Source organism: Octopus bimaculoides, chromosome 5 (genome assembly GCF_001194135.2).
Source record: "Octopus bimaculoides isolate UCB-OBI-ISO-001 chromosome 5, ASM119413v2, whole genome shotgun sequence".
Classification (NCBI taxonomy): domain Eukaryota; kingdom Metazoa; phylum Mollusca; class Cephalopoda; order Octopoda; family Octopodidae; genus Octopus; species Octopus bimaculoides.
Window position 1 is genome coordinate 44,304,527 of NC_068985.1, and position 20,687 is coordinate 44,325,213.

At 34.4% G+C, this 20,687-nt stretch overlaps 1 protein-coding gene across 1 annotated transcript in view; it reads right to left on the minus strand.

Annotated features, from left to right (window-relative positions):
* LOC106878262 (crystallin J1A) overlaps positions 1-20,687 on the minus strand; it is a 387,015-nt gene that overhangs the window by 236,555 nt on the left and 129,773 nt on the right. The window lies entirely within an intron of this gene.

The window sequence follows — 20,687 nt, forward strand, 5'->3', positions numbered from 1 at the left end:
ATTTCTTCGAGCTAGATCGTTGCCGGTGCCCCTGAACTGGCTCTTGTGTGGGGTTGTTGTAGGATTTTCGAGCGAGATCGTTGCTGGTGCCCCTGGACTGGCCCTTGTGCGGGTGACACATGAGGTTTCTCGAGCAAGATAAGCGTGGCTGTTGCCAGTACCGCCTGACTGGCCTTCGTGCGGGTGACACGTAAAAGCACCCACTACACTCTCTGAGTGGTTGGCGTTAGGAAGGGCATCCAGCTGTAGAAACTCTGCCAAATTAGATTGGAGCCTGGTGTTGCCATCCAGTTTCACCAGTCCTCAGTCAAATCGTCCAACCCATGCTAGCATGGAAAGCGGACGTTAAACGATGATGATGATGATGATGATGATGATGATATATATATATATATATAGAGAGAGAGATGTGTGACTTAGTGGTCAGTGTGTTGCACTCATGATCATAAGATTGTGGTTTCCTAGACCAGGCGATACGTTGTATCCTTGAGCAAAACAATTCATTTCACATTGCTCCAGTTCATCTAGCTAACAAAATGAGTAATTCTGTGATGGACTGGTGTCCCATCCAATGGGTGAACATATACAGAATTCAGGAAACTAGCCTTAGGAACCTATGGTTTGGGAAGGACTTTTGATCCTTTTGATGATATCTATATATACATGTGTGTGTATGTGTTTATATATCAATTTAATACACAAATAAGTTACTAATAGTTTCATGTTTTTATGACACTTGAACAGGCATATTTATAAAATACACCATGTATCTCTATGCTATCTTTCAAGGACGCTGGACAGTGAAAAAATAAGAAAAAAAATGCACAAAATAAATAAACACCAAGAAGGTTGATGTAAAAAATGGAACAAGAAAGAAATGAAATCAAGAAAACAAAGATCCCCATTCTCCCTAATTGCAGAAACCTCAATGAATACAGCTGGTATAGAACAAAGTAACAGAAAATATGTGAAAGTCTGCAAGACAGCAACTCAGTGGTGTGTTCTTGAACAAAACATTTCATTTATTGTTGCTCTGTAATCACCTTGACATTTGATGTATTGCACACTATGCAACTGTACAGGAAATGTCAATTTGATGGAGAGAGTGAACTAATGCACAGTATAAATATTTGACTACTATAAACAAATCATCTGTACAGGTTGTTCCAGAAGAAATTGTGGGACTCTCATTCTATTGTCTACAACAGGAGAGTCCCCCATACACAGGGTGTTCCAGAAAAATTTGACAGAAAACAATATCTCATCCAAAAATAAAAGTATTTAAAAAAGATTAAAAAATATCAACTAAATTATGGATGGGAAATAATAATTTACTCAGAGTAGTTGCTCTTAGCTTCAACCATGGATGCAAGGTGGCTCTAGAATCTGGTGCATTCGTTCTTCACTGTATCTCTGAGAAGATCTCCAAACACTTTGTTCAATTTGGCCACCAGCAGGGCCATGGTGCTGCAGGTAGAGTGGTTGGTGTCTTTCTCATCTGTGCTCCACACAAAGTAATCAGGGGAACTAGAAGGCCAGAAATTAAGGCTGGCAAAATCATAGAAATTCTCCAACACTCAGCTCAGACCCTTTCCAAAGGTATGGTAAGGAGCTGAATCCTATTGTTAAAATACATATGACCTTCCAGCAGCAACCCTCTCCAGCTAGACTTTGACACATTCTTCAGCAGCTTCACATAACTGTCTGAATTGAGCCTAAGGTCCTGTTTGAAGATGTGGAGATGAATTCTGGCATGTAGAGGCAGTCAGAACACCTGCTGTGTCCTTTACTGCTGGCCACAGCTTTGTAGTCTCTATTACAGCTGAGCATGTTATATCTTACAGCCTTTCCTGTGTTCACAGAGCATTGAGCAGCAGTCATGAGGCCTGCATTTTGATACCCAGTGTGAATCATCATGATACAGGTAACTCTACTCCAATATTCAGAGTCCTTCATGTCAGCTAACATTTTCTGAACTACAACTTTAATCTTTATGCTCTTCAATGCCATTGACTGTTCACTAATAGATTAAGATGTTCCTGAAAAAAAGTGGACATTAAAAATCGTTAAATTTAGTCCAAACACCCAGTATACATTACTTTAAGCTACAACTTGCCTGAAAACTCTGAGCACCTACAGGCGAAACTCAGAGTAGCAAGGGACTGACTCGATCAAAATAAAATATCAATCCCTACTATGGTATGAAGTGTGCTTTTCTTCAACAGTTAACACTAAATGGATATATAAATATTATTACTATTATTTATATAATGTTATAATCTCATGACAGTGAATTGATAACGTTAAACAAAGGTTTCAAGCTGAAAATGCAGAAATAAATTTAGCAATTATCGGACATGGTTGATAATTGCTAAATTTGTCTCTATCCTTTATAATCATCAGAAATAATATACGATGGTCATTGGTGAAATAAATGTCTTTGATCAAAAGATATCTCATTCAGAACTTACTAGGAAGTAAACAAATAGAAACAATAACAACAACTCATATAAAATATGTAGATCAATTTGTAAACTTTGGAAGCACAAAATGCTAAAAAAAATAAAGAGAAAAACCCAGATTTGAATCTTTATTGGTTTCATAAGAAAGGGGAGATATTTACAAAGTAAGTAATCTCCAAGCAGTTGAATACAGACCTTGGTGTTGTGGTAACCAGTCACAGAAACAACGTATTGATGTAAAAGCAACAATATATATTATTTATTCAAATGTAGAGATTATAGTCAAAGATTTATCCTGACTGAACTACAATGTACAAGAGACAAATATAAGGAGAAAAAAAAGGTTCTCCAAGTTAGCTATTGATAAATGCAACTTAAAATGGTACAGTGACTTATTGATCGATAGAAGCAATATGACTATAGCATAAATTGACAGCCTGGCAACTCCAAGAGCTTCAACTATATATCATTCTTAAGACTAAACTAGAATGCCATTAAGCTAATATTGGACATGTCAGTTCAAGAACGGAATCTGTGAGTAAAAAGAATTGCTAAACAATTGGAAAGCACCACTTGAAAATACTTATTCATTTAGAAGGAAAACGGTTGACTGACTAAAATAAAGAGAATCCATTGATAAAGACAGTCAATGGAATAATGAATAAAGAACAATGAGGGGAAAAAAGTCAAAGAAAAAATAAAAGACTGAAATTGTGAGAAAGGACAAAAGATTGATTATGAAGATATAAGATATAGAAGAAAATGTTCTTTTTGACAAACTGTTTTCTATTAGAATGAAATGAATATGTCAGAATATATACATGATTCTATCATAGTGGAATTTGTTGAGACTACACTGAAATCAGGAAATAATTCATTGGAACTGATTAAAAGAAGGATGGAAAGAGGGAAGGATAAAATAAATAAAGGAATGGAAGCAACAATCTAAATATAGATATGGATAAATATGGTCCAATCTGAATATTAAAATTGCTGGTCGGCAAGATTATATAATCACTGTGATGGATGATGTTAGTGATGGTGGTGGTCGTAGTGATGATTGTGGTGAGAAGAAGCTGGCTGCAATAAAATGATGAGGCTGAAGCTGTTTTTTGGAAATAATGAATAAATGATATCCCACAGGATTTGTAAATGAATGTCAACTCTAGAACTACACATGACCAATAAAGGAATCAATATAATACACTGGTTCCATAATGGCTAACCATTATTTCCAATAAATTCTTCTACTAGGGACAATACATTTATGATTGGGATACAATTTTGATATTGTGCTTCTTGTTTTTTTCATGTTATTAATAATTTTGCATGATTTTCAGTACAATTTGCCCCTTTAGCATGTAAAAGATGCTGTTAGATAACTAAGCTAACTAAATAGTTAAGCCATCTATACAATTTAGCTGTCTATATAATTTAACCATTTATATAATGTAGTCAATATATAATTAGCCATTTATATATTTTAACGATCTAGATAATTTAATCATCTAAACAATTTAGCCAGCTAAGTAACTAAGTAGTCTATATATTTTAAGTCATCTATATAGTTAGTTATTTATATAACTTAGCCACCTACACAATTTAAGCCATCACTATAATTTAGCTATGTTAATGTTTCACACTGAATTATGTTCATTATTATTATTAGTGGTTCTTTCATCAACTGATGAGGTTGAATAATATTGAAATATGTCTAGAGTTGTCTCCCATACTCGCTGATATAATTTAAATAATACTTGTCATAGAGTTCACGTTGTCTTTTCCTCACCACATATGTGCTTCTAATTAAAACTGTGGTACTCTCTGTAATAAATAAATCAACACTAATTTAATAATATATTTTAACTCGTCTATAATTAAACAGCCTACATCATTTAGGCTATCTATAAATTAATATCACTTCCCTTATTTCAATCACTTATAATTGGTTTCAGACAAATGGTAAAGTAAAGTCAGTCAGCTGTTGCATGTAGGACTTCTGTTTGATGACTGAACATATTGGGCAATTCCATGATTGCTACACATGGATACACATGCTACTTTGATACACATGGATACAGAATATAGTGGGATCAAAGTTTTTGGCTTCTTTGATTTAAATGACATAAGCATTTACAACAATTTAGGTAAAATACTGATTACTCAATCTTTGCCTTTGATTTATAATATAAACACTTTAAAATAAGTGGTTTGTACTTATAAAACCAGAAGTAGATTTGGTATTGAAAGCATCCACATTCAACAACTGTTATTCATTTAATTTCAGTATTTTCCATGCTAGCATAGCTTGAATAGAAATTGGTTTTGAGGCAAGATTTTACAGCTCTTTTTGTCTCCAACCTTCACTTGTTTTTAGGCATGAAACTTTTATATTCTAAAGATACAGCCCTCTCCCCGCAAACACACAGAATAAATGCATTCATACAAACAATATATATACATAAAAGGACAACAAATGGAAAATATGACCTACCTATATATATAATTAAAAAAAAACGTGAAGTAAATAAACACATGAACATATACTAAATACACAGGTGGACAGAAAACATAGGTAATCAATACTTCATCAGTTATCAGCCAGAGGAGTCAATTGCAATTCAGCCATTATCGATGATATTGCTTCCACTCTGGAGGGACCAACAAGAAACTTGCAGGGAATTGAACCTAAACATAACAAAACGAAATGAGCTCGAGATGAGACCGTTAGTGAACGAACGGGGAACAGAATAAACAGAATAAAGGCTTAGAGCCACATGAAGACAACAATTAATAATGATAATGCATATACAATGTAAAACCTTAGGGCTGCAAGACAAGACAAAAATAGGGCTGCAAGACAAGACAAAGCTGGTGATGATTTTTAAAATGAGAATATCTGAAATAAACTTGATTCCTCTCACAAACAAGAATTCTAAAAATGAACCCAACCGCTCTCAAAAATTAAGTAAAAAACCAGGTAAAATAATCCAGAATCCTTGTTCAGTATCAGATTGATCCCAATGGTAGTCATGGAATATGAAGGTGGGTGTGCAGGCCGTGTTTGTAATGCTGTGTGTGTGTCGTCTGCAGTGGGAACAGGGACAGTTGCCTCTATGAAGGCCTTTTTCATTCTATCCACTGATATAGTGTCTTTACAACCATTAAGGTCTATAGTGAAAAATTTATCTGTGCATGAAAGAAAACAGAAAGGACCTGGATACAGTGCTGTTAATGGAGGTTTAACAACATCATTGTGCACAAAAACATGAGTCCAAGAAGTAAAGCTTCCTTCAAGGCAGAGCTAGAAATGAAATTGTCAAGTAGGTAGGTTTTAAACAGGGGCGATATATTCAAAATTGGTAAAACTAAAAACTTTTGAGGATAAATTAAATTTATTATTGTTACTGAATGTGTTAGTGTTATTTAATTTCTGAATGGTTTTGCTGCTGTTTGTTTATGTAGTTCGATTACTTTATCCATCAGTTTCTACTAAGTTAGAGATGTAAGTAAAATTAATAATAGAGAAACGAAAATAAAACTTTGGAAACAGCAATGCCACCGTAGCTTACATGGAAACCATGTGCGTGCTTTCAAGGGAGATAATCAGAGAAAGACTTGAAAGTCAATGCAAGATCATAATACTTCATATAAAGTAAAATGAATATAACAAATAATCTAGAATCCTTGTCCGGTACCAGATCAATCCCAAAATGTAACTAGTTCGTGCCAATCACAATGCCAAACATCCCTGAAAGTTTCATCTGAATCCATCCAGCGGTTCTTGAGATAGGTTGCCCACGGTCAAACAAAGAAACAAACACGACTGACAACAATACCTCTGCCTTCGCTAAGGCAGAGGTAATAATAATAATAATAATAATAATAATAATGATAATAATAAATGCCCTGATGCAATTCCAGGCAGTGGCTCCCATGGCTTCAGATCTTAACTGATTGGAAGTGTTATCATGCACATTGTTTTAACTTGGAATACAAGATGGGCTACAGTAACTATTCTACTCAATATCACAGATTTGCTTGTCAGTTGTTTGACCGTAACCAGTTGAGCATATCTCTTGGTGGCTGACGATATGTGCATCTCTGATCATGAGCAGAAGTAGTGGGGGAGCATCATAGCCATGTGTTGAGAGGAATTCTTTGGAGTTTAGCTAATTCACCTTTGGAAACATGGGTATTTCGTTCATCATCCTTAAACAACCCTTATTCAGGGACCCTTTGAGTGGGATGGGTCACTCGACCTGAAGAAAATTCTAACTGTGCCCCACCTGCAAGGTCATGCACTGTTTATCTTGATATGAGATCACTGTGTCGTGCACATATAGTTGTGATGCATGTACCTGGTGTACCCTTATCAAGTAGGTAGTGATGATGGGTATACTGGGCTTCATATATTTTACCCCAGTGTCATTTTGATGGCATGCACTGCTCTCTCACTCAATAATAATGATAATAATAATAATAATCACCATCATTGTTCTATAATCCTTGTGTTATAGTATTTCTGTTGAAATGCACCACTGTTGTTCCAGTTAATTTTGAAAATAACGAAAAATTTAGTAAAATAACTTTGTCATTATTAATCTAGTGTTTGCAACATAAATTAACACAAAATTTTGATGGAATATCTTTAGACGACTTTAAAATGGCAAGTTTTGTGTCACAGAACCAAGGGTGGATTGAGGCAGTTTGATATCAAAAGGATTAATATCTGGCTTCCAAACCAGCATGGGAGGGACTCATCTGGCAAAATAAAATTACAAACAAGAACAGAAATTAAAAAAAAAAACACTTTAGATCTACTCATGAAAATGAATAGTGGTTTATGCCTATAAATTACAAAAACTTTTGAATTTAGTTTCACAAAAGTGAAACAGTCAGACAACATTTAGAATTTAAAAAAAAACTGCTAAAGGAATAACTTTGTAAATTTTATCTACTTTTAATAGAAAAAAAATCCCCCATTTATCGAGTGTCAAATGTTAAAAATAAAAGGAAAAGCATCATTAAGAAATTCCATTGTAAAAGTATACCGTTTATCAGAATTTATAGCTGAATAAATACTTGAGAAAGCAGCATAGTGTGAAATGTCAATAGGAGATTGATATGGAGCAGAAATCAAATATTATTCTGATAAAATCAGGATATCATATGAAATGGCTTGTAACAAGTTGCTGGTAAAACTGCTACAAATGGTTACATTTAAAATTAGTGTCTTGAAATGGAAAGTATCATAGACAGCTGGGGTTTACATGGTAAATGATGCTATACTAACTGAAGAATTTTTATAAAATGGTGGAACCTTAAAGACTGTTGATATACATCAGCAAAACATACACAAAAGCACATTCACATATAGTGCAAAGACAAGAAACATTAAGAAAATGGAAGAAAAATGTTTTACAAATATGGTATTAATTTAATGCTTCAATAGAAAAACTATCTTAATGTTTTGGATGTTAGTCTTTGTCAGACGAAAAGCTAGAAAGAGAGAGGAGCATAGAGATTGAAAAGGGAATCGTGAAAAAAAACAACAATGGGGTGGTGGTGGAGGGTTAAAAAAACTATGTGGGAATGCTGCCTTATGGAGAGAAATTAAGAGGGAAGAAAGGGATGTGTGTATAAATGCATTAGAGTATACCTGAATCTAGAGATAGGCTTAAAGGGGACTGGTGTGTGTGGGCGTGTATGTTAGTGTGATGTATGTATGTGTATAGATGTCTACAAGAGTGAAAGTACAGTGGTGTTGGTTGATGATGAGGACGTTGGTATGTGTGTGTCTGTGTTAAAGCAACAAGATGATGGGTGAATGAACACAGGGGTTCCTTGGCTCAGACATGCTGTCTCCTCTCTCTCCCTCTCTATAATGACCTCTGCTCCTCAGAACCAGTTGGTCACAAGCCACCTCCATTCAAGCACTTGAAATTCACTTGTTCCTCTACTCATTACTAGTGTTGGATCCACCACCCCCAACACACTAATCCCTATATCCAGTCCTTCTACCACAGAACATTGACCTTCTAGAATTTCCTCCCTGTATATGTCTTTGTAGGTATTAACTTGCAGAATTAAGCAGAATGCGAATGGTATTGATCTCATCCATCTTGAAGGGCATGTGAAGACTATTGGCATTGCCTCTTTCAGTACAAAAAAGGTAAATATTTTAGCAAGTAAAAAGTAAAAAAAAACAAAACAAAAAAAGAAGAAAGATTCTGAGAATCATTGGTTTCTCTTTTTGGCTTTAGAATAAAATCTGAATATTAAACAATCTAAAAAAACAAAACAAAAAAAAAAACGAACTAAAAAGACTATTAAAATGATTATAAGTAAAAATTCTTGAAATATCTAAATTTGTCTTTTTATGGAAGCTACTTGTTTTGATTGTTAGTAAGTAACATCGACTAATTGGTATCTACAAAAAGATGAATTTCCTTTGGAAAGACAAAGGTTTTTGATTGAAAAGTCTGTGAGTAGAAGAGGAAGATGAGAGAATTCAGTGAAATATATAGCATAGGAGATTGAAATATGGTGTTAATTCAATATAACAGCACCAACAGCAGTAAAAGGAAGACACCAAGATTATTCTATAGTTCTTTATTATTGACTCTTTGAATGTCTTTCTTCTTCATCTTTCTGATAAAAGACATCCTCTCGATTACACAAAAACATACATGCACATGTGCACCCATACATATGTATATACAGACACAAGACACATACAGATACACATGTACATATATACATACTGACATAGACATATGTACACACACATACACACACACTGAAAATAGATCCTTTTCTTTTTTTTTTTAAATATCTTTATCAATGATTAAGAATTTGTTTTTAGCTCACCATCTTTTACATCTATATACAATAATACATGTGATTGTATGTATGCATGGTGCGTGTGTGTGTGTGTGTGTGTGTGTACGTACAGTCATGTACAAAACAAAAATAAAACAAAACAAAGCAAAATCCAGAAGTAATGCAGTCATGCACACAGATGTACAGACACACAATATACTTATATACCAAAACAGAATATATTCATAAGCATATACATATATAGAAACACAAAATGTGTACACACATATATATTCACATACACAAAATATATACATAAAAAAACCCGATATATATTCACACACAGAATACATGCATCACAAACATACATACATATCTACATATATATACATATCATCTATTTCTTACTGTAATTATTTTTAGATGAGACCAAGTAGTAAAGGATAAAAGTACCAGAAGATGTGGATGTGGTTGGAATTATAGAGAAGAATGGAAAGGAATGGCATAAGGCTGGGAGATATATCCAAAGGAGGAAGGAGAGAGAGAGGAAAAGGAAGAGAAGAAGAAGAAGGAGCAGATATGAAAGGATGAAACAAAATTGGTGAAAATAACAAATAAAAAAAAAAAAGAAATTATAACTTGTAGTGATTATAGAATTTATAAGAAGAAGAGTTCTTTAATGAAATTGGAATAGAATAAATGGCACAGGAATAATGGCCAGTCATGCCAAAACCAGCAAAGCAGTTGAAGTGTTGGTAGTAACATCTTTATAGAGATAGCAAAGTAACAGGCATCACATTTACAGTGCACCACCATCACATTATGATCTGACGATGATGATGATGGCAACGGTGATGACGACGACCACGACGACCACGGCCACCACAAAGACAGACCTCTTTCTGAAGTAAATTCAAAGAAACTGTATTTCACAAACAACCTTAATGAATCCATTATTTTGTAGTTTTTACATGAAGTGCTACCCACTAACTCCCCACTTTTGACATAAATCACTACTCCATTATCGCCCCACTTTTCTCCAACGCCTCCTTGGAACTTTCCACTGCCCCCAGGGGGAAATACCTCCCACTTTGGGAACCACTAGTGAATGGCATTAGGGAGGGCATCCAGCCATAGAAACCAAGCCAAACCAGACTGGAACCTGGTGCAGCCTTCTGGCTTACCAATTCCAGTCAAACCATCTAATCCATGCTAGCATGGCAAAAAGGATGCTAAATGATGATAATGATGATGAATTCTGGTATAAAAAGGCAGGGGAGACAACCCTGCAGAATTAATTAAAAATAAATATGTAAACACACTGGTGGTGGGATGTGAGTATGTACCATTTGTGACAACTGACAACTCTGAGGTTAACCCATGGCTAAACAACACACAACCCTACCAGATTATATTAGCTTAGTAACACCGACGATGCTGATGGTATCAATGGTAATGATAATGACAAATACTCAGCAGTATTTCTTTTGACTCTTTATGTTTTGAGTTCAGTTCCCATTGTGGTCAGCTTTGCCTTTCATCCTTTTGTGAGTAACAAAATAAAGCAAGAGTCAAGTACTGAAGTTGATGTAGCTGACTTTCCCCTCCCTTCAAAATTGTAGGCCTTGTGTCAAGATTAGAGAGAATTATTAAAGGCAACAAGTTAGCAGAATTATTAGCATGCAGGACAAAATGCTTAGTGATACTTCTCCCAGTTTTACATTCTGAGTTCAAATGCTACCATGGTTGACTTTTCTTTTTATTGTTTTAGGGTTGATAAAATAAGTACCAGTCAAGCACTAGAGACAATATAATTGGCTTTCTCCTTCCCTTAAAACTTCTAACTTTATGCCAAAAATTATTAAGTATTATCATTATTATTATCGTTGTTGTGGTCTTTGACAGGTCTGACAATGGTTTCTTTTGACAAGGCAGGAATCCAATCTCAAAGAGGTGTGATAGTGATATAACTAAGAGTTGAGAATAATAATATTAAGATTTCTGATGAGTATGACATTTTCTAATTAATCTTCAACAGAAAATATCCAGTCATCACAGATACAAACAGGTTTCAAACAACTCATCACTTAACCATTTCTAACAACTGTTGATTTGAGCCATTTCTGATAATCAATCAACATGGATATATATTTTCAATATTTGATATTCACCTCTTCCTCCCCTTGTTTTTCTCTCACTCCTACCACTCTATTTCACTCTAATACGCTCTCTTCTTTCACCCTTCAGGCATCACTCTCCCCTCTGACCACTTCCTTGGTCATGTTTGAGCTGAGAAATGGAGCCAATACAAAATGTATCTCTTATGTAGTGCTACAATAAAATGCATCCAATGCACTCTTATAAGTGCTGAAATGCATGATATCACAAGAATCATGCTAACGTTGTTTACATTCATTTTAAAGGAATTAAAGATCTCTCTAAAATTAGCAAGAAAACACTAATTCTTTCTTGTGTCATTCATTTCTCTTATGTAACAGAATCATTGCTAGACTTCACGACAGGATGCCAAGAGTTAATTAGACTGTCAATTAGTTATAATGTGTGTAACTCAGAAAGCCATCACCAATACTGGTGTGATGATCGTAGGTTTAGTTTATACTTTATCCAATGACCCATGCATTAGTTAGACTGCTAGTGTGATCTTGGTTATTTTAAATGACAGTCACACTGAAAGATTAAAAAGTATGGCAAAAACCAGTGGTCTCTTCATTTGCTGAACAACTTTGCTTCAAATATGTGTCTGTTACAAGTAATTGGCTTTGTTGATGCTACTATATCTGTGATGAGAAAGTGAATATGTTAATAATCTCCCTCAAATCACATCCCACCATTATAACAAAAAAGTATGCATTTAGATAATGTAAACCCAGGATACCATTAGAAAGATGGGACAGCCATGATGGAATACCAGAGGTCATAAAGCTGTTCTAAATCTTGAGTTAAACGACAACAACAACAAAGAGATAAGAAGGGAGTATTTCACTTAACACTATAGAGAATCTGTTGTTAGACATAGAAGTACATTGATTTTAAGTCACACGGGGAGGGACATTTAGCTTTATCATAATTTATCTTTACATGGGATAACTGATGCAAAAATATGACCTCACCAATATTTATGGGACATTTAAATATATCAGTAAGAGGAATTGAATGTCAACACAAGGTATTTAGCTGTTAACCATTCTTTTATATGATCAGACATACCAACTGGTTTTTAAGTACTCTTGATAATTTAGTTAAAAAAAAAATAAGTAAAAACTACAACCAAGGCAGAGCTTTTACCAATTTGTGTTTAGTTTACTGTAAAGAGTAAACAACAAGAGTAGAAACATTAGACTTCTGTACATTCACAGAAACAACACAAAAGAAACGTAATATTTAACTCTGAAGACAGTGCTTCAGAATGATCTTAGCCATAATGGGGTAAACAAATAAAAGGCAGGTAGAACACATCTCTGTTAACACATTAAGTACCATATGTTATAGCACACAAGTTGAATTTTAAGGCCAAAATTTACAGTCATAAAAAGTTAAGTCAACTTATGTACCAAAATGATTTTGGAATACCGAAAATTCCATGAGAAATGCAGTAGAATTTGGGAAGATGGTGATGATGTTTGACTACTTATGTTTCATGCTCACAATATATACTATAGTGAATTGTGTGCTGGAAAATATGGTAATATGACAAATTTTTGTGCTTTCTAAGTGTAAGCATCTTGTACAACTCTCCCAGGTATTAGAGTAAATTTGGTAAATAGAAACTGTGCAGAAGCCCATTGTGTGTATGTATGCATACATGTCTATCTATATATATATATATATATATATATATGTGTGTATATATAACGGCAACCACTAAGTGGACAGTTAATGTGCTAGAAGAAGATCACATGTAATGTGTTTACTAAGACCTAATAGTTCTCAAATGAAATTCAGTGAAATACCAAACCGTATGTCAGCAAGACAGTGAAAATTACATAAATAAAACATTATTATTTGTGAACCGGTTTCGAAATTAATATTCTCTTAGTGGAAATATCTGTTTCTCATCAGCACGAACTGTGTCTATCTGTCTGTCTATCTATCTATCTATCTATATATATATATACATATATTTATATCTATATGTGTGCACATACATGTATGTGTGTGCATGCGCCTGCACAACAAAATGTCTCTCTTTTGCTTTTATACAACACTGATTGATAACTGATCCTGTAACTTATTGATTTGGTAAATAGGGACCAATTGAATAAACACCAAATGTGAAAACTATGGGTGTCACTTTGGATTGACTAAAACCCTTCAAAGCAGCGCTCCAGCACAGTCACAGTCCAAAGACAGAAAAGAGTAAAACATAAAGAGTAAAAGTGTATGAGTAAATGGACAGCACATTAAAATGATGCTGCTGCTTTAGTATGCATTTGGTAGAATCATAACAGCATTGGATAGAATGCCTTGTGGTATTTGTTCCAATTTTCTACACTCTGAGTTCAAATTTCACCTATATTTTTATCATCTTATAATAAATCTGCTTGTTCCTCCGTTACTTAGCCCGTCTGTAATGCTTCCACATGATTAGTTGAAGGGGGAGGGGAGGGAGAGGTGGAGGTAAGATTGTGTTTTTTTTTTTGTACTAAGTTTTTTCTCTCTGTTACTTAGCTCATCTGTAACACTTTCACATAATTAGTTGAAGGGAAAGGTGAGAAATGAAAGAAAAAAAGAGAGAAAAAGAGGGGAAGGTGAATAATGAGGGAGAAAGAGGAAGAGTGCTGTATATTAAGTCTATAAAATTGTGCATAAAGTATATAAAGTGTATATATGAAGTGCATTAAGTAATCACCATATTTCAATTTCCTTCACCTTTCAATGATTAGCAGATGAGTGACTATCTTTTGATACAGACACAACATAGGCTACACTTTCAGGTTTTTTTTGGATAAAATTTTCAGAAATAACCCAATAAATTTACCATTAATTCTGTGAAATATACATTGGTCCTGTTAGTTAAATATTATTAGGAATTGTATAAAAAAAATTGTTGAAATATTTTGTGTAATGTAAAAGTATAATGGATCTATTGCACATAAATTTTAACAACAAAATCTTATGTAGACACAGCCCCACAAGGGCCATGTGGACTCTGGTTGAGAATCAATTACTTTCAGGTCTGTGTGTCCTCCAAGTTCAACTCCTGCTTGCAGTTGTAAAAAGGAAAAAAAAAAGTGGGAGAGGGTAACAGATTCTTCAGAACCTACCTGAAATAGTAATAAACCAAGGAAATGATTAAACAAGTATTTTTACTGATCTCTCTTCATGTCAGCTCACTGGTTGGCAAGGAAGAATGCAAGGAGACTTCCATGTTCAAATCCTTGCTGTTGTAAAAAAAAAGGGGGGGGGAGGGGTGTGAGAAACAGATTCTTTAGAACCTGCCTGAAATGGTAACAGACCAGGGAAACACTTAAGAAATACATAAGGATTTTTATTGATCTCTCTTCATGTCAGCTCACCAGCTGGCAAGGAAGAATGCAAGAGGACTTCCAAATCATGAGCACTCAGTGAACAAATGAAATGCTAGCACCCACATTAATGAAATTAATGATGATAATGATAATGATGATAATCAAGATTTAAGCCAGTTAATAGTGATATGGTACAATACTATTAGCCATTTCTAATTTCATTGGTTTCATTTTTCTTCTTATCAAGCAAACACAGATATCACTGCAAGTAGCATTAGTCATTAGTTAGTGTAACATAGCAACTATATCTTTGTATACTACAGTCATCATCGCCCCCGCACCACTGGAATTGGTTTATATTTTATGTTCTACTATAGCAGTAATAGTAGCAGTATTAGAAGCAGAAATGGTTCCTCATCAACGTTCAGAGAAACATTTGTTTCTACTTGTTGCTTTTTTTGCCTTGCTGTCATTTTACGCAAATTACATGGATGATCTCCATGTAAATTAACGCAAGTGTCTGATAACATTATCAATATCAGAATATAATATGCTCCCACTCATCATGATAAATTATTTGAAATATATCCTTAGTACCTTACCAGTATAATGGCTATGTCTAATGATTTAAGATTTGTATTTTCATGTCATAGGTCTGCTAGATCAATTATTCATCTATGGTATGTATGTAGGTAAGTGGGAGTGATCCATAGAGCTACTGTTTCAGATCTACTTTAACTGCCTGTAACACGTACAGGTACATCATATGGGGTACATTGCAATTTGGCAGTTTGGGTATATAATTTTTCTTGGTTTAGTCAATCTCTTTGCATAGGAATAGGTTGTCTTCATGTTCTGAGTTCAAAATCTGACAAGGTCAACTTTGCTTTTCATCCTTTTGGGGTCTATTAAATAAGTACCAGTTAAGAACTGGGGTTGATGGAGTCAACTTACTCCCTCCCTCCAAATTTCAGGCCTTGTGCCTTATTATTATTATTATTATTATTATTATTATTTTCACTTATATTTACAAGATATCTTCCATTACTGGGAATGCATTTCTTGTCACAGTATTGAATTTGTGTAACAGTAATCCCGTAACTTGGAAGCTGCATAGCTCTCCTTAGAAAAATCATTGCGATATGCCGTCACATCTCTTCCATTGATGCAATGAAGGTGGAATTGCCTGGTCAATGCACATATCTTGTGGCCTCATCGCTCATCCTGATAAAATATTTCTTCGGGAGAAAATTGGATAACTTAACAACCTTTATTTCTAGCTTAAAAGATTTTGTAGGGCCCACATTACTAACAAAAACATTGATACAGTAATTAACTACGTGGTCCAGCCTTGTCACATATTATGTCGCACTAGTTCTGTTTTAAAAATTACATTACAGATACACATGTTTACAGAAAACTCAACCACTTACATATTAATTTAGTTGCACTTCTGAATCCTCATAGTTGAAATCAGAAACCCATTATTACCTAATATTTACTACCAGTAAAAACATCAACAACAAGGCAGTTAGCCTCTTTTCTTCAATGCTCACTATGTGATTAAGTAATACAGCTTATTAATTTTTGATAAATAGGTAATTACTGTTATTATTTTATTAGCACAAATATGTTATTTCATCAATATGGATACTGAACAACAGTTGTATCACATTCCTGAGATTTTCCCACCGCATTCCTGACAATTACACCATATTTCATGCATAATAAACTATTTATTATTTGCAAACCTTCATATTTACAGTCAGAGAATGTAAGGCAAAATCTCTCTCTTTCCCTCTATCTGTCTGTCTATATCTACATAATCATTCATTCTTAATATGTTCCAGCAGATTTGAATGTGAATATGCAATTTGCTGTTGGGTTTGGTCTTTGGAGAACAATTCTATTTAGACATTATGGTTGACAACATTGTGTAAAGAGAGGAGTTGTTCTCTGAAGATGAAAACATAACAGCAAATAACATATTTCCACTCAAATTTACAGGAACGTGTTGAGAATGACTAGACAGACCGTTATTTTGATTCTCGCTCTTTTGCATGCTCACAATAATTTTCTATACACTTTATATACATCTGTGTGTGTGTGTGTGTGTGTGTGTGTGTGTGTGTGTGTGTATGTGTGCATGTATGTATGTATGTATGTATATGATGTATATTTCTGCTATCATATAAAGAAGATCTTGCAAGGGAGAGGTGTGAACCAACCCAACTGATCTTGCCAAATGAATAAAACCAGAGATAAGGTGGTAAAAGCCAGACTGTATGCTATCTGTGTAGCAAATTAAAAAACACGCACACACATACAAGCAAGTTAAACTAATAACGCAGATCTGATGATTGTTGGAAATGACAGTAATGGAACCAAACATGTGACAAATTTTCATACATAACTCATATCTGTTTCTGTGTCTCTCTCTCTCTCTTTCCACTCCCTTCATAACAAAATTCAGTTTTCTCTTTTAGTATTAAATATTAAAACAAATTTATTATCCAATATATCCTTATTTGGAATGGAAAACTAACCATTATATATTCAGAATGTAATATTGTATTTCTCAAAACAAAATCCTATTAATAATATATTCTCTCTCTCTCACATTATTTTTTTTTTCCAAAGCAATTTTCTAAAAATCAAATAAATATTGCAATTCTGCAGATAAAATTAAAACTCGATAAACAGGTTGTGTTCGAAAACAAAAGAAAAGAACATTCTGCTAGAACATTTCAAAACGCTACCGAAATTTCATAAAACTTTAACTGAATTTTCCAGATGTTTTAAACAAATATTCTGAAAAGTTTATTATTTGAGAATCTAAATGAAATCCCAAAGACAGAAGAATTGAACTGAATGGTCAGGAATGATTAGATTTGGACAAATAAAAAAAAGATAAGTAATGCAGAAAGTAATTTAATTTGTAGACATAAAGTATATGGAGACAGACTGACGTTGATGGAAGTGTGCAGTGTTTGGGTTGAGAGGTAGACAGATGGGTGGAATATATGTGAAATAGCATGGATAATAGAATAATCTGTTTAGTGGTAGCAGTAGGAGGATGAGATGGGAGTGTTAAATTGGGAGATATAGTGGGAGTGTATAATAGAAGATGGGTGTGTGTATATTGGGACAGGAGGAAGGTGTGTTACATTCAGAGGAAAGTAGATGTATACATTGAAAGACAAGGAAGGTGTGTGTACATTGGGCACAGATGGTAGATATATGTATATATTGAAAGAGAAGATAAATGTGTGTGTTGAGAGAGGAGGTAGATATATGCACACATTGAGAGAGAAGATAAAAGTGTATGTTGGGGAAAGGAATGGGTGTATATTGGGGGGGGGGCAAGAATATTTAATGAAGGCGTCAGAAGGCAGGTGTGTATACTGAGAGAAAATGTAAGAGAATATATTAGGAGGGGTATAGGGTATGTATATTGACAAAGAAGGCAGCAAAAGTGTAAATGGAGAAAGTAGAGAGGAGTGTATATGGGAAGAAATTAAATCAACCACCCAAAATCAGGAATTGTCCCTATGATATGCTTTCATACAAGATTTTGTGTATCTAATCTCACCATTTCAATCACAAGATTTGAGCCCAAGGTGCCATGCAATGGAACTGAACCCAAAATAAAGCATACTTGTTAATCACCCAACTTTGCACTTTGTTCCAACTCTTTTGATACCAACCTGCCTGGAACTGCTCCAGTGCTATGATACAAAATTCATGTTTTTAAGTGATTTAAATTAAAAAAACTTCCATCAAATTCTTTTGCTAAGTTATGTTCCAAACAAGTTTAATAATGACCAGAATATTTTACTAAGTTCTTTAACATTTTGGAGTTGCCACCCCCTTGGCACACAGGCCACATTCCTAGCACCACTCCTCTCTCATTCACCACCATAAACACAGACCATTTTCTGTAGTAAATTCAAAACAAGAGTATTTCACAAATAAAACTTAACCTAATTAACCCATTATTTTGTTGTTTTTACATCCATTGTCTCCTTTTGGCCACCCCATTTTTTCAATGCCCTCTCCCCCTGGATCTTTCCATGGCCCTCCAAGTACCGTCCACTTTCAAAATCACTAGTTTAACTGAAACAAATGCAATGTATTACAAAAGAAATATAGTGACAAAAGGGCCAAAGCACTAATCCATGAAATAAGGTGTGATATAAGGAAGTCTTGAAGGGACTCAATAGAACACATTTGACAAAAATAAGGAACTGAATAAGCTAAAGACCTTATCTTCAGCAATGAATTGTTGCTTACTATAAATACTAATATAATTCTACTGCTTGTTTGTCAAAAATAAGGTAAATGAACTAACCACTGAGATACAGACCTGTTTCTTGATATTTTAGTATAAAATCATCGGCTGTGTGGTAAGTAGCTTGCTTACCAACCACATGGTTCTGGGTTCATTCCCGCTGCGTGGCACCTTGGGCAAATGTCTTCTACTATAGCCTTGGGCTGACCAAAGCCTTGAATGGATTTGGTAGACGGAAACTGAAAGAAGCCCGCCGTATATATATATATATATATATATATATATATATATATATATATATATATGTATGTGTGTGTATATGCTTGTATGTCTGTGTTTGTGCCCCCAACATCGCTTGACAACTGATGCTGGTGTGTTTACATCCCCGTAACTTAGCAGTTTGGCAACGAGACTGATAGAATAAGTACTAGGCTTACAAAGAATAAGTCCTGGGGTCGATTTGCTAGACTAAAGGCGGTGCTCCAGTATGGCCGCAGTCAAATGACTAAAACAATTAAAAGAGTAAATATATAATAATAGATGTATCAATCCTTGCCTTAGGACCTCAACTTATAATGGAGTTGTTGTAGTACTGTTGTGACATACAGCATCTTTTGGACTTAGTCAAACCCATCCCTCTCCAGATCTGATCACAGATGGCTTATTAAGGTGGAGGAAGAGAAGAAGGAAGAGGAGAAGGTAGAAGAGGAAGCACTGAACTTGGCACTGTTCTGTTGCATTACTTATTGGCTCAGAAATTATGGAAGGCAAAGCAATGCCAGGTTACCCCAGTGGAATTAGAACACAGAACACCGATACATAAATATATAAAAACATCAACACATGTGCACATGCCTATGGGATGAAGTCATATAATATATATATGTATACACATAGGACACATAAAGATTCCATTCAATACGTATGTAAGGTTAAATCAAGGTAGAAACTTCAATGTTCCTTCATTATCACACTGCAATTGACATACACATGCAAGCACACATGCATGTAAGCTATATAGATAGATAGACATATCTACATACATAGCAATAGATAGATAGGCATACATACACACATATATACACATGCACATATATATATATATGCTTGTATATATGCAATACGCACACACATACACACAACTGTACATAATTCAGAATACATTGAGGTAAACATGTTAACTAATTATAAAATGAGTTTCCGTTGCGATTGTCTTCTTTGCAGTTTAAGGGTGTAGCAATATAAGATCTAATTAAAGAACAGGAATACCAGGTATACAACTTTAAACATACATGACTGAAGGAAAGTATTTGGGAGCCTTAGGGGAATTAAACTAGAACATGGCTGAAAAATAAGAGTGGAGTAAGGAGGGAACCTTGTCTCCATCACATACAAACACAGACAGAAGCAAATAAACATGATTGCATATGAGAAATGAATATATATATATAGGTGTATGAGAGTGTATCTGTGTGTATGCCTGCATGTGTATGTATATATATATATATATATATATATATATACATACATATATACATATATATATATATACATATATATATGTACATATACATATACACACACACATACATATATGTACATATATATATATATACACAC